Raw genomic sequence first — 11,421 nt, 5'->3', positions numbered from 1 at the left:
TTCATCTTTTCCATTCGTCTCTCGAAAGCATCTATTTTTGCGGAAACGAAATCAAAGTCATGGCTAGAATCGGCTCTAGCCGTTTTAGATGAAAGAAAGATATATTTTTTTGGTGCCACTCATGAGAGTGGGAGGCTGTGTTATCAATAATTTTGTAAGCTTCAGTTGCGGTTTTCTTCATAATGGAACCACCAGCTGTTATGTCGATGTCTTTTCGTGTAGTGATATCGCATCCTTGATAGAATATTTGTACTATTTGATAAGTGTCTAAACCATGTTGCGGACATCCTCTTAACAACTTTCCAAATCTTGTCCACGCCTCATATAGAGTTTCATTTGGTTTTTGCGTGAACGTAACAATTTCTCCTTGAAGTCTCACGGCTTTAGATGCCGGAAAGAATTGTTTAAGAAAATTTTCAACTAAGACATCCCATGTACCACCACCTTTACTTTATTTGTTTGTATTTCTCTGCAAACCATCGATCCCTATCATTCATCATCATCGACCACCTATACATACACATTACTTTCACAATCAAATCACACACAACAATAAAAAAAAATGATTGGGGCGGCCATAGACTTTTGATACAACACGTTTTTCTTCAAAATTTTTATTATTAATATTATTAATATTATAGATTATAGATATAACATAAACATATGCATACACATAGGGATATTGAAAAACACTTCCATCTCTTTCGCTCTTATCTAATTCTTTTTGAAACCATCAAATTACCACCCTCATCTTAAACCACCACACCATCCCATGTTCATCATTTTCAAACAACCACGAAAAGCTTCTACTTGTATGTCACTGTTTCAAGACCGAATCTACAGCTCACTGATGTTATGTTGTTACTTATCACCAAAGAGGCATCACTTGAACACACCCATCATCCAACCTCACCTTCACGACCACCCGCGGCAACTATCTATTTTTGTTTTGTTTTCCACTCTTCTGTGTTTCTAGTTACAGCTTCGACTTACCCAAAACCACGACAACCACACCGGACCACCATCTAGCTTCCACCATATGCAAATCACCATCGAACCACCACCTTCTCCATTTGTTCCATCGACAAACACCATCACCCACAACATCTTCGACCTACTAAACACCATCACAACCACCATGAACCATCTTCCATCTCTCATCTCTTTCTCCCTCTCTTCTTCTTCAAATCGTCACCAACACCTTGTTAATCACCATTCATGTTGTTACCGATTGATTCTATTTATATTTAAAGACCACATGAGATCACCACTTGAAAAACCCTACTCTCTATCTTATCCCTACCCGAAAAACCACCATGGAAGCCAACTGATATACTACTGCTACTTCTGTTTTCGATCACCAAATCAACCCATTGAACCCACCATAAACACTGTTACAGCTCGTTCTTTCTACTGCAGCTCGAATAAATCACCACAAGGTTTAACTCCATTAAACCACCACTTAAACACCTCCAATTGCTGCAACTACAATTGTTTTCTGTTTCTTCTGTTACTAAACAACCCAGAATGAAAACCATTTCTACTGCTGCATCCCTTTTTTTATTCGCGATTAATTCGGATGTTTGTAAACAAAGGAATATGAAAAGTGAGGCTACTGTGATGTTACATAAAGCAACGATTCAATAATTTTTATATGCTAAAGTAAGAATAGTGGCAACCGAAATTATAGAAGCTAGTGGACAAGTTGGCATTGAAGATCTCCCACTCAAATAACACGTCAGATTACGAGGTACTATGTTTTATTTTTTTTATTTACTCTCGATTGGAAATGAGTTGGTGATGAGCTGTTAAGTTATCGAAAGCAAAAGCAAAGTTTCATTGTTGTTACATTTTTTTTTACGAAGCAGGCCTTTATATTATGTGTTAGGCCGTGAAACAAGTATGGCAGTTGGGCTGCCATTTTTGTTGGGCCTGTTGGGCCGCAGTATTTTAGTATCTAAGTTGGGCCGATGTGTTCAGTTGGGCCGAAACTATTTCGCTGTTTATTTGCTGTATAAGTTTAAAACGCAAATGATATAGGTGATGAATGATCATGGTGTCATGATCATGATGATGTTATGATTATTGATAATGATAACGTGATATTTAATGATGTAGTCGATTGGTGATGATAGTATGATAATGATTTTTTTTTTTGAAAGGCAGTATGATAATGATATAGTAAGCAAATATTGCATGATCGATGATGAGGTACATAAATGATAACGATGATACGGTAAGATGATGGAATCGATTATGATTTTTGATGATGGTGATGCTAGATTGAGTAACAAATATATTGAGAATGATGGCGAGGATGGTTAACGTTATGATATTGATGATCATAAGATGATTAAGATAATGATTCAATGATAATAATAATCTGTTAATGATATGGGGACGAAATAATCATGACTGTGATGTTTCATTAGTGATGGGATGAATTTAAGAAGAAGACGAGAAACGAGCTTAAAAGGATTCAAAATCCTAAATAAATTAGAAAGAAACTGTTAGAGCAAAGGTTGGGTGTGTTTGTGGTTAATCGAGAGGTCGTGGGTTCGAGCCTGGGCTTGAGTATATTTTTTTAAGAGAAGAAGAATGATGCAGAAGTGAGGGTTAAAAACAATTTAAGATGGGTGTTATTTCAGGATTGAAACGCTTAGTGTAATGGTTAAGGATGTTATCGGGACGTCGCTGGTCCAAACCCGGACTTGGGCATTTTTTTTAGGACTACTTCTTGTGAAGGTAGTTACTTATTTACTTACTATTGTTATTACTTCATTATTATTATCATTATCATTATCATTATTATTATTATTATTATTATTATTATTATTATTATTATTATTATTATTATTATTATTATTATTATTATTATTATTATTATTATTATTAATATTATTAACATTAGTGGTAAGATTATTAGTATTATAGTTATTATTATTATTATTATTATTATTATTATTATTATTATTATTATTATTATTATTATTATTATTATTATTATCATTTATTATTAAAGATAGCATTTTTATTAAAATTTTCATTATTAATAAAGTATCATTTTATTTAAAAATATCATTTTATTTATCATTATTAGTATTATTATTATTTTTATCATTAACTTTATTTTTATTATTATTATTAACATTATTTTTAATACATAAAAACATATTTGATACATAACTATATTGTATTACATAAAATAATGAATAAACATATTAACATTTATTATATAAATATTACATATAACAAATTATTAAATACTTATATACATATATTAATATAACTATATGAATGAATATTAATTTTTATTATATACAAAATAAATATATATAGAACGTATAATTTAAGATATAAATAAAATATATTGGGATTTAGTAAAAATTCTATATAAACTACAAACAATAAAAATATAAAGATTATATAATTAATTGGTGAAATTATTCTATTACCATTATATATGTTAATATATATACTTTATATAGGTTCGTGAATCCAAGGCTAACCTTGCATTGTTCAGTTCAGTCGTATGAATATTTTACTACAAAATATTATAGAGTGAGTTTCATTTGCTCCCTTTTTAAATGTTTTTGCAATATATATTTTTGGGACTGAGAATACATGCGCTGCTTTTATAAATGTTTTACGAAATAGACACAAGTAATCGAAACTACATTCTATGGTTGGATTATCGAATTGAATATGCCCCTTTTAGTCTGGTAATCTAAGAATTAGGGAACAGACACCCTAATTGACACGAATTCTAAAGATAGATCTATGGGCACTAACAAGCCCCAGTCAGAGAATTTGAACTGCTTTAGTACTTCGATTTTATCATGTCCGAAGGGAGTCCCAGAGTGATGGAGATATTCTATATGCATCTTGTTAATGTCGATTACCAGGTGTTCAATCCATATGAATGATTTTTATCTCTATGTATGGGATGTATATTTATGAAAAATGGAAATATGAAAATCATGTGGTCTATTAAAATTATGGAAATGATTGATTATGATAAACTAATGAACTCATCAACCTTTTGGTTGACACTTTTAAGCATGCTTATTCTCAGGTATGAAAGAAATCTTTCGCTGTGCATATGCTCATTTTAGAGATATTACTTGGAGTCATTCATGACATATTTCAAAAGACGTTGCATTCGAGTCATTGAGTTCATCAAGAATATTATTAAGTCATTTATAGTTGGATATATTATGAAATGGTATGCATGCCATCAACTTTCGATGAAATGAAAGTTTGTCTTTTAAAAACGAATGCAACGTTTGTAAAATGTATCATATAGAGGTCAAGTACCTCGCGATGTAACCAAATGTAATGTATTCGTCCAGATGGATTAGGACGGGTCTCTACATTAGTGTATGGTATAAAAGTTTTCTTGAACTAGAATAAAGAAACCTTAAAACCCTTTACACACTAGGTAACAAGTTTAACTCCATCCATTTATGTAAACACTTAAACATGTTAGGGAACTAATAATGGGATAAAGGTCACCTAACCGTTATAAGCAAACTAATATGATTAAGGTGAATTTCACATGCTCATAGGATAAAGGTCACCTAACCACTTGTATGTTAAATTTACACGTTTACACAAGTTGGACGACTTAATTTGGGAATCATGAACTTAGGGTCACCGAAGCATGAGGAACAAATAGACGTTGATGAGATAAATATGCCATGCAAAAGGATTGCATGATCCCATACCTTAGAAGTTGCAAAAGGATTGCAATTGTCATAAAATGACTACCTAGCTAAATCAAATAATGGGATAAAGGTCACCTAACCGAAATTTGGTTTACCGTTGGATTCTAAAATTTAATATATATCAATTGGATTAAAAAGGGTATTGATTGTTAAATTAATATTGATACTTAAACAAACTTTGTTAAATTTTGTAGATGGCCGCCAATAACAACAACATTCCAAATGCACCAATCAACTTTAATAAGCTATCATTGAGGTTCATCCTCGAAAAGGAAAAACTCAACCATACGAACTTTATGGATTGGTACCACAATCTTAGGATTGTCCTCAAACTTGAGGATAAAGCGTATGTGTTGGAAGACCCCATTCTCGACCAACCCAAGGAGGATGCTGCCGAAGGTATGGCATATTGGGAGAAACATTGCGCCAATTCGGTGCAAGTTTCTTGCTTTATGCTTGGGACCATGATCCCTAAACTCCAAAAGGACTTCGAGCATCATAGTGCATATGACATGATCACACAATTGAAGGAGATGTTCTTTCAACAAGCTCGTGTCGAGCGCTTTAAAACGGTTCGAGCGCTTCATGCATGTCGAATGGACGACTCCCAATCCGTTTCATCTTATGTCCTTAAGATGAAAAGCCTAATTGATCGATTACACCGTCTAAACTGTAACGTGTCTAATGAATTAGCCACGGACCTTATCCTCAACTCTTTGTCAAAAATGTTTGACACATTCGTGTTGAATTACAACATGAATGGTTGGGATAAAAGCATTGGCGAATTGCATGCCATGCTTAGGACGGCCAAATCAAGCATGGGTAAAAGGGCTTCACCCGTGCTTATGATCAATGAAGGCGGGTCTAAGAACAATTCCACTTCTAAGCCAAAGGTGGCCAAGAAGAAAGGACCCGCCTACCATGGAAAGGGCAAGGAAAAGGGGAAGATGGTTACCCCAACCAACAAAAACAAGAAGCAAAAGGTTGCCTGTCAAGCAAACCCCAAGGAAGATCCGTGCTTTGGTTGCAGTGAGATGGGTCACTGGAAACGCAACTGCCCAATCTACCTAAAGGAGTTGAAAGAAAAGAGGGATGCAGGGCAGACCTCAGGTAATGTATATATGGTATACGTTGAGCTTAGTATTACTTCCTCTAATACATGGGTATTAGACACAGGATGTGGGACTCATATTTGCAATTCTTTGCAGGGGTTCAAAAGAAGTAAACAAGATGCGGGAACAACAAGTCTCTTCATGGGAAATGGTGCAAAGGTGCACGTAGAAGCTCAAGGAGACTTTGTTTTGAAGCTACAAACTGGTTTGGAGCTTGTTTTGAAAAATGTTTTGTATGCTCCTGATTTGACTCGAAACATTATTTCTATTTCCCGTTTAAGACAATTTGGTTTTAATCTTAATTTTATTAATGATGATATCCATGTTTCTTTAGATAATGTGTTCTATTTTAAGGCTTCGCCTTTGAATGGCATTTATGAATTGGTTCATGATGACACATCATACAATAGCTCAATATTCCATGAAAACACCAAGAAACTCAAAATAGATTTGAATGATTCCTACTTATGGCATTGTCGCCTTGGTCACATAAAAAAGAGCCGAATGCATATGCTTCAAAAGAATGGTCTTTTGAAATCAAATGAGCTAGACTCATTTGATGTATGTGAATCTTGTTTACAAAGCAAAATGACTAAAGCACCTTTCAAAGGGACCTATGAAAGAGCTAAAGACTTATTGGGATAAATACATTCGGATGTGTGTGGACCCTTTAAGCCCATGACTAGGAATGGTGAAAGATACTTCGTTACTTTCATTGATGACTTCAGTCGTTTGGGATATGTCTACTTCTTAAGACAGAAGGACAAAACTTTTGAAGCATTCAAAGAATATCAAAATTAAGTACAAAATCAACTCAACAAAACAATCAAGGTACTTTGTACTGATAGAGGAGGTGAATACCTAAGCGATGCTTTCCAGGATCATCTTAAAAGTTGTGGGATTATCTCGCAACGTACTCCACCCGGGACACCCCAGCTTAATGGAGTATCCGAAAGGAGGAACCGAACCCTAATGGATATAGTTCAATCTATGATGGCTAGAAGCTCGTTACCTCTATCATTTTGGGGTTATTGTCTATGCTCCGCGGCCCGTATTTTAAATATGGCCCTAACCAAGAAAGTGGAACGAACACCTCATGAGTTGTAGTTTGGAAAACCTCCATCTCTATCATACTTAAAGGTATGGGGATATGAAGCTTACCCTAAGTGTTACATCCCTAATAAGTTGAATGCTCGATCCACGAAGTGTATCTTCATAGGATATTCCAAGGATGATATGGGATACTATTTCTATGATCCATCCGAACAAAATGTATTTATTGCTCGGAAGGCGGAATTCCTTGAAACTAAGTTCCTAATGGAAGGTAGTAGTGAAAGGAAGATATATCTTAAAGAGGTTCAAGATCAATTAGATGATACACAATTGGTTGACACTGGCACTCAACATGAAAATGTTGAGAACGATCAAATAGATGATCAAAGTATACAAAACGGTCGTATATCTGGTAGGATCAGTAATCCTCCTGAGAGATATGGATTTCTCATGGATGGTTTCTATGTGGTTGATTTGGATGAACCAACCAACTACCAAGATGCTTTATCACGGATTGATAAAGATAAATGGAAAGAAGCCATGAACGCTGAGATGCAATCCATGTATGACAACCAAGTTTGGGAACTAGTTGTACAACCTACTAACTCTAGATTAGTTGATTGTAAATAGATTTTCAAGATGAAAACCGAAATGCATGGTAACTTGAATACATATAAAGCTAGACTTGTAGCAAAAGGTTTCACTCAAACTCAAGGAATTGACTATGATGAAACTTTTTCACCTGTAGCAATACTAAAGTCTATCAGGATATTATTTGCCATTGATGCTCATTATGATTATGAGATATGGAAAATGGATGTCAAGACCGCTTTTCTAAATGGATATCTTGAGGAAGATGTCTATATGGTTCAGCCTGAAGGTTTTGTTGATCCGAAATATCCTAACAAAGTATGTAAGTTAAAGAAGTCAATCTACGGATTGAAACAAGCATCTGGAATGTGGAATCATCATTTTAATGAGGAGGCCAAGAAATTTGGCTTCACTAAAAATGGTGATAAAGCTTGTGTATACAAGAAAGCTAGTGGGAGCACTATCATGTTTCTTGTATTATATGTGGATGATATATTATTATTTGGAAATGATATCCCGACGATGCAAGGTGTTAAAACTTGGCTAAAAGGCTGCTTCTCCATTAAGGTTCTTGAAGAAGCACAATGCATTTTGGGGATTAGGATCTACAGAGATAGATCCAAGAAATTGATAGGTTTGAATCAAAGTGCATACATTGAAAAGGTCTTGAAGAGGTTCAAGATGGAGAACTCTAAGAAAGGTTTGGTACCCATTCAAAGAGGAACACTTCTCAGTTCATCTCAGTGCCCTACCACGAAAGATGAACAAGAGAGAATGAAGAATGTCCCATACGCGTCTGCTATTGGGTCAATCATGTAGGTAATGATATGCACTAGACCAGATGTGTCATGCGCCCTTAGCTTGACAAGTAGATACCAGAATAACCCTGGAAACAGTCATTAGATTGCGGTGAGGAGGACTAAGGATATGTTTCTTATATACGGGTCTGGTGAGGAGGAACTCGCTGTAAAAGGTTACGTGTATGCGAGTTTCCAAACTAATCGAGATGATTCTCGATCACAATCCGATTATGTCTTCATGTTAAATGGAGGTGCGGTCTCTTGGAAGAGTTTAAAACAGGATGTTGTTGCATTATCCACTACAGAGTCAGAGTACATTGCCGCCTCATTGGCAGCTCATGAAGCTGCATGGATGATGAAATTCATCGATGACTTAGGAGTAGTCCCTTCCATTCAGGACCCTCTTGAGATCTTTTGTGACAACGAGGGTGCGATTACTCAAATCAAGGAACCTCGTGCTTACCAAAAGACCCATCACATTGAGCGGAGATTCAACTACATAAGGGATGAGGTTGAAAAGGGAAAGATATGTATTCAAAAAGTTCACACAGATCTTAATATAGCGGATCCACTCACGAAGCTCTTACATGGAACAAAACATGCAGGACATGTTTGTGCATTAGGGCTTCGATATTCTATTGATTGGTCATGATCTGTTTTAAGTATTGTAAAACTCATTAATATAACTATGGTGTTAATTTATTTTGAGTCAAGTTCCTATTTTGCATATTTTATCCATGAATATGCTATTATTCTAAATTCCGTAGTCGATCACATTTGTGGGAACAAGTGTGAGGTTTAGACTATTATGAACTTGGATTGGTATACATTCATAGGCTGAATGTGGGGTAAGGTTGCAACCAAAGTTCATTGATATTTGTGGGATACAAATATTGGAAGACCCGCTCTCAAGATTTACTGAATGGAGCCTTTGTGGTTGATCACATGTAATCTTGAGTAAAGGCGAATATCATTGTATCCTCTGACCTGAGATACATATTGGGTTCGGATATTCACTAAGTATTATGCCTTGATTCTTTCCTTCGCTATTCTGAAATATGGTAGTTCATAAGGAAGAGATCAGGTGTAATACAAAGTATATATCTAGGATGTATGTAGTCAAGATCAAATTTGTCCCTCTTATTCGTTGAGAGTCAGATGTCTAAGGCCTGATAAAGTTAAATCTAGAAGAGAATGATCACTTTGTGTCTCTTGGATTTAACATGACATCTAGGATGAAAGGATAAATGAAAGATTCACCTATTCATATTCGAGATGGAAACTCGAAAGGTATGATGTTATTGAATGGCACAAAGTCATAACATATTGGGGGTGATGGGCGGTAGTTAGGTGGTATCCATCACTTTCATTAATTTCTTATGTTTCTCGTGCAAGTGGGAGATTGAAGGTATTTCGTATGCCCGAGAGACATATTAAATTAACGTGGCTAATATGTTTTGATCCAAGTCGGGTCATACCCAATAACAAGCTTACCAACACCTTATTAGTATTTGATCTTAGCGATTAGATCGTTGATTAAATATGCGACACTTGAATTTTAAGAAAAATGGTTTTCTAAAATAATATTACTTAATGTGTATATATAAATTATGGAATAATTTATATAACAAGAGTTTAAATTATTTATACGTTAAATAATTGATTTTGTTATGTTACATTTTATAAAAATTAGTTTTATGGATATAAATGTACATAACAAATATATATATATGGAAGTTTTATAAAGAGTTTTATAAAATCTAACTTTTATAAAACTAATTTTATAAAATGAAAGAGGAAGTGGCATTGGAAGTGCACACACATGCTCAAGACTTAGATTCTTTGACCCATGCTTTCCCATTTCCATATACAAGTATCTTGACTCTTAGAAAAACACACACATGCAATAACACATAAAAAAAAAACTGCATAAACTCTCCAAAATTGCTGCTGATTGCCGTGGCCTTTTTGGGAGCAAGAAAGGGTTCTTCACTTGGTTTTGCAAGCTCATATTAAGTGTCAAATAAATCCTAACCAAAAGCAAGGTGTTGGTGGTTAGGTTGGGGTATTACAACTTGAGGTTTCATACATTTTGGAGCTCCATTCATTATCATCATCCTCATCATTTACCAACAAGCTTGGAGTAAGTATAAATTCTTTTCTTGTTGGTAATTTGTAAGTATATTTCATAACTTGATCCAAATTAGGATTTAACTTTAAATGGTTAAAAATTAACAAGTTCCAAAATGGTAATTTACATGCTTCCGCTGTCTTAATTCTTAAATGGTTTTAAGTATATTATGAACTTGTTAAATCTCAACAATCACTGCCTTCGGGAAGGGATAGGTTAGGAGCGGTGGTTAACTTCTGCTTCAGGGTTTGGAATGTCGACTCTTGTTCAATATATATATGTTCCGTCACTTGTTTCTATAAAACCGCATTAAAAAATGAGACCTTGAAAGGAGCGGACCAGAAAAATTATATATATATATATATGAGAAAAGCAAAAGATGCTTGTTAAAAAAAATTATATATATATATATATATATATATATATATATATATATATATATATATATATATATATATATATATATGTTGATGAATAAAGGTTCTGAGAAAAGGAGCGGACCAGAAAAGATTCGAGAAAAGAACTCCTGGCAGTCAAAAAGAAGGATACTCATCTTGAAATTCCCGACAAAAAGCTAAAAGGATCCCCAAAACCGATCTTTTAAAGAACTCCTATCTATCAAACCCTTCACAATCACCATCTCTTCACCATACAAGCTGAGTCCATAACTGAAATTCTCTCAAATAAGTGATGGAGATTTGAGTCTTGATCAAGCCTATGACGAAGAATGTGAGCATGACTGACTAAGAGCGATTTCATTTCTTAGAACTATAGGACACCCAAAACACTTTAGTGAATTAAGTGACCCGAGTGAGATAGCCTCATTTATGTAACCTCCTCTCATGTTTGCGAAAAAGGGTTTGGGAATAACAAAAAGAACAAAGCCAACTTTTCGCTCCTGCGTCTTGCGGAACAAAGACCACGTGATCACTACAAATAAAAATCTTCAGTGTTAAAAGCTCAAAAGTTCGCTTGAGGACAAGCAAAGTCTAAGTGTGGGATATTTG

Source organism: Rutidosis leptorrhynchoides, chromosome 5 (genome assembly GCF_046630445.1).
Source record: "Rutidosis leptorrhynchoides isolate AG116_Rl617_1_P2 chromosome 5, CSIRO_AGI_Rlap_v1, whole genome shotgun sequence".
Classification (NCBI taxonomy): Eukaryota; Viridiplantae; Streptophyta; class Magnoliopsida; order Asterales; family Asteraceae; genus Rutidosis; species Rutidosis leptorrhynchoides.
The sequence above is the reverse complement of the archived record's forward strand: the minus strand, read 5'-3'. Positions refer to the sequence as shown.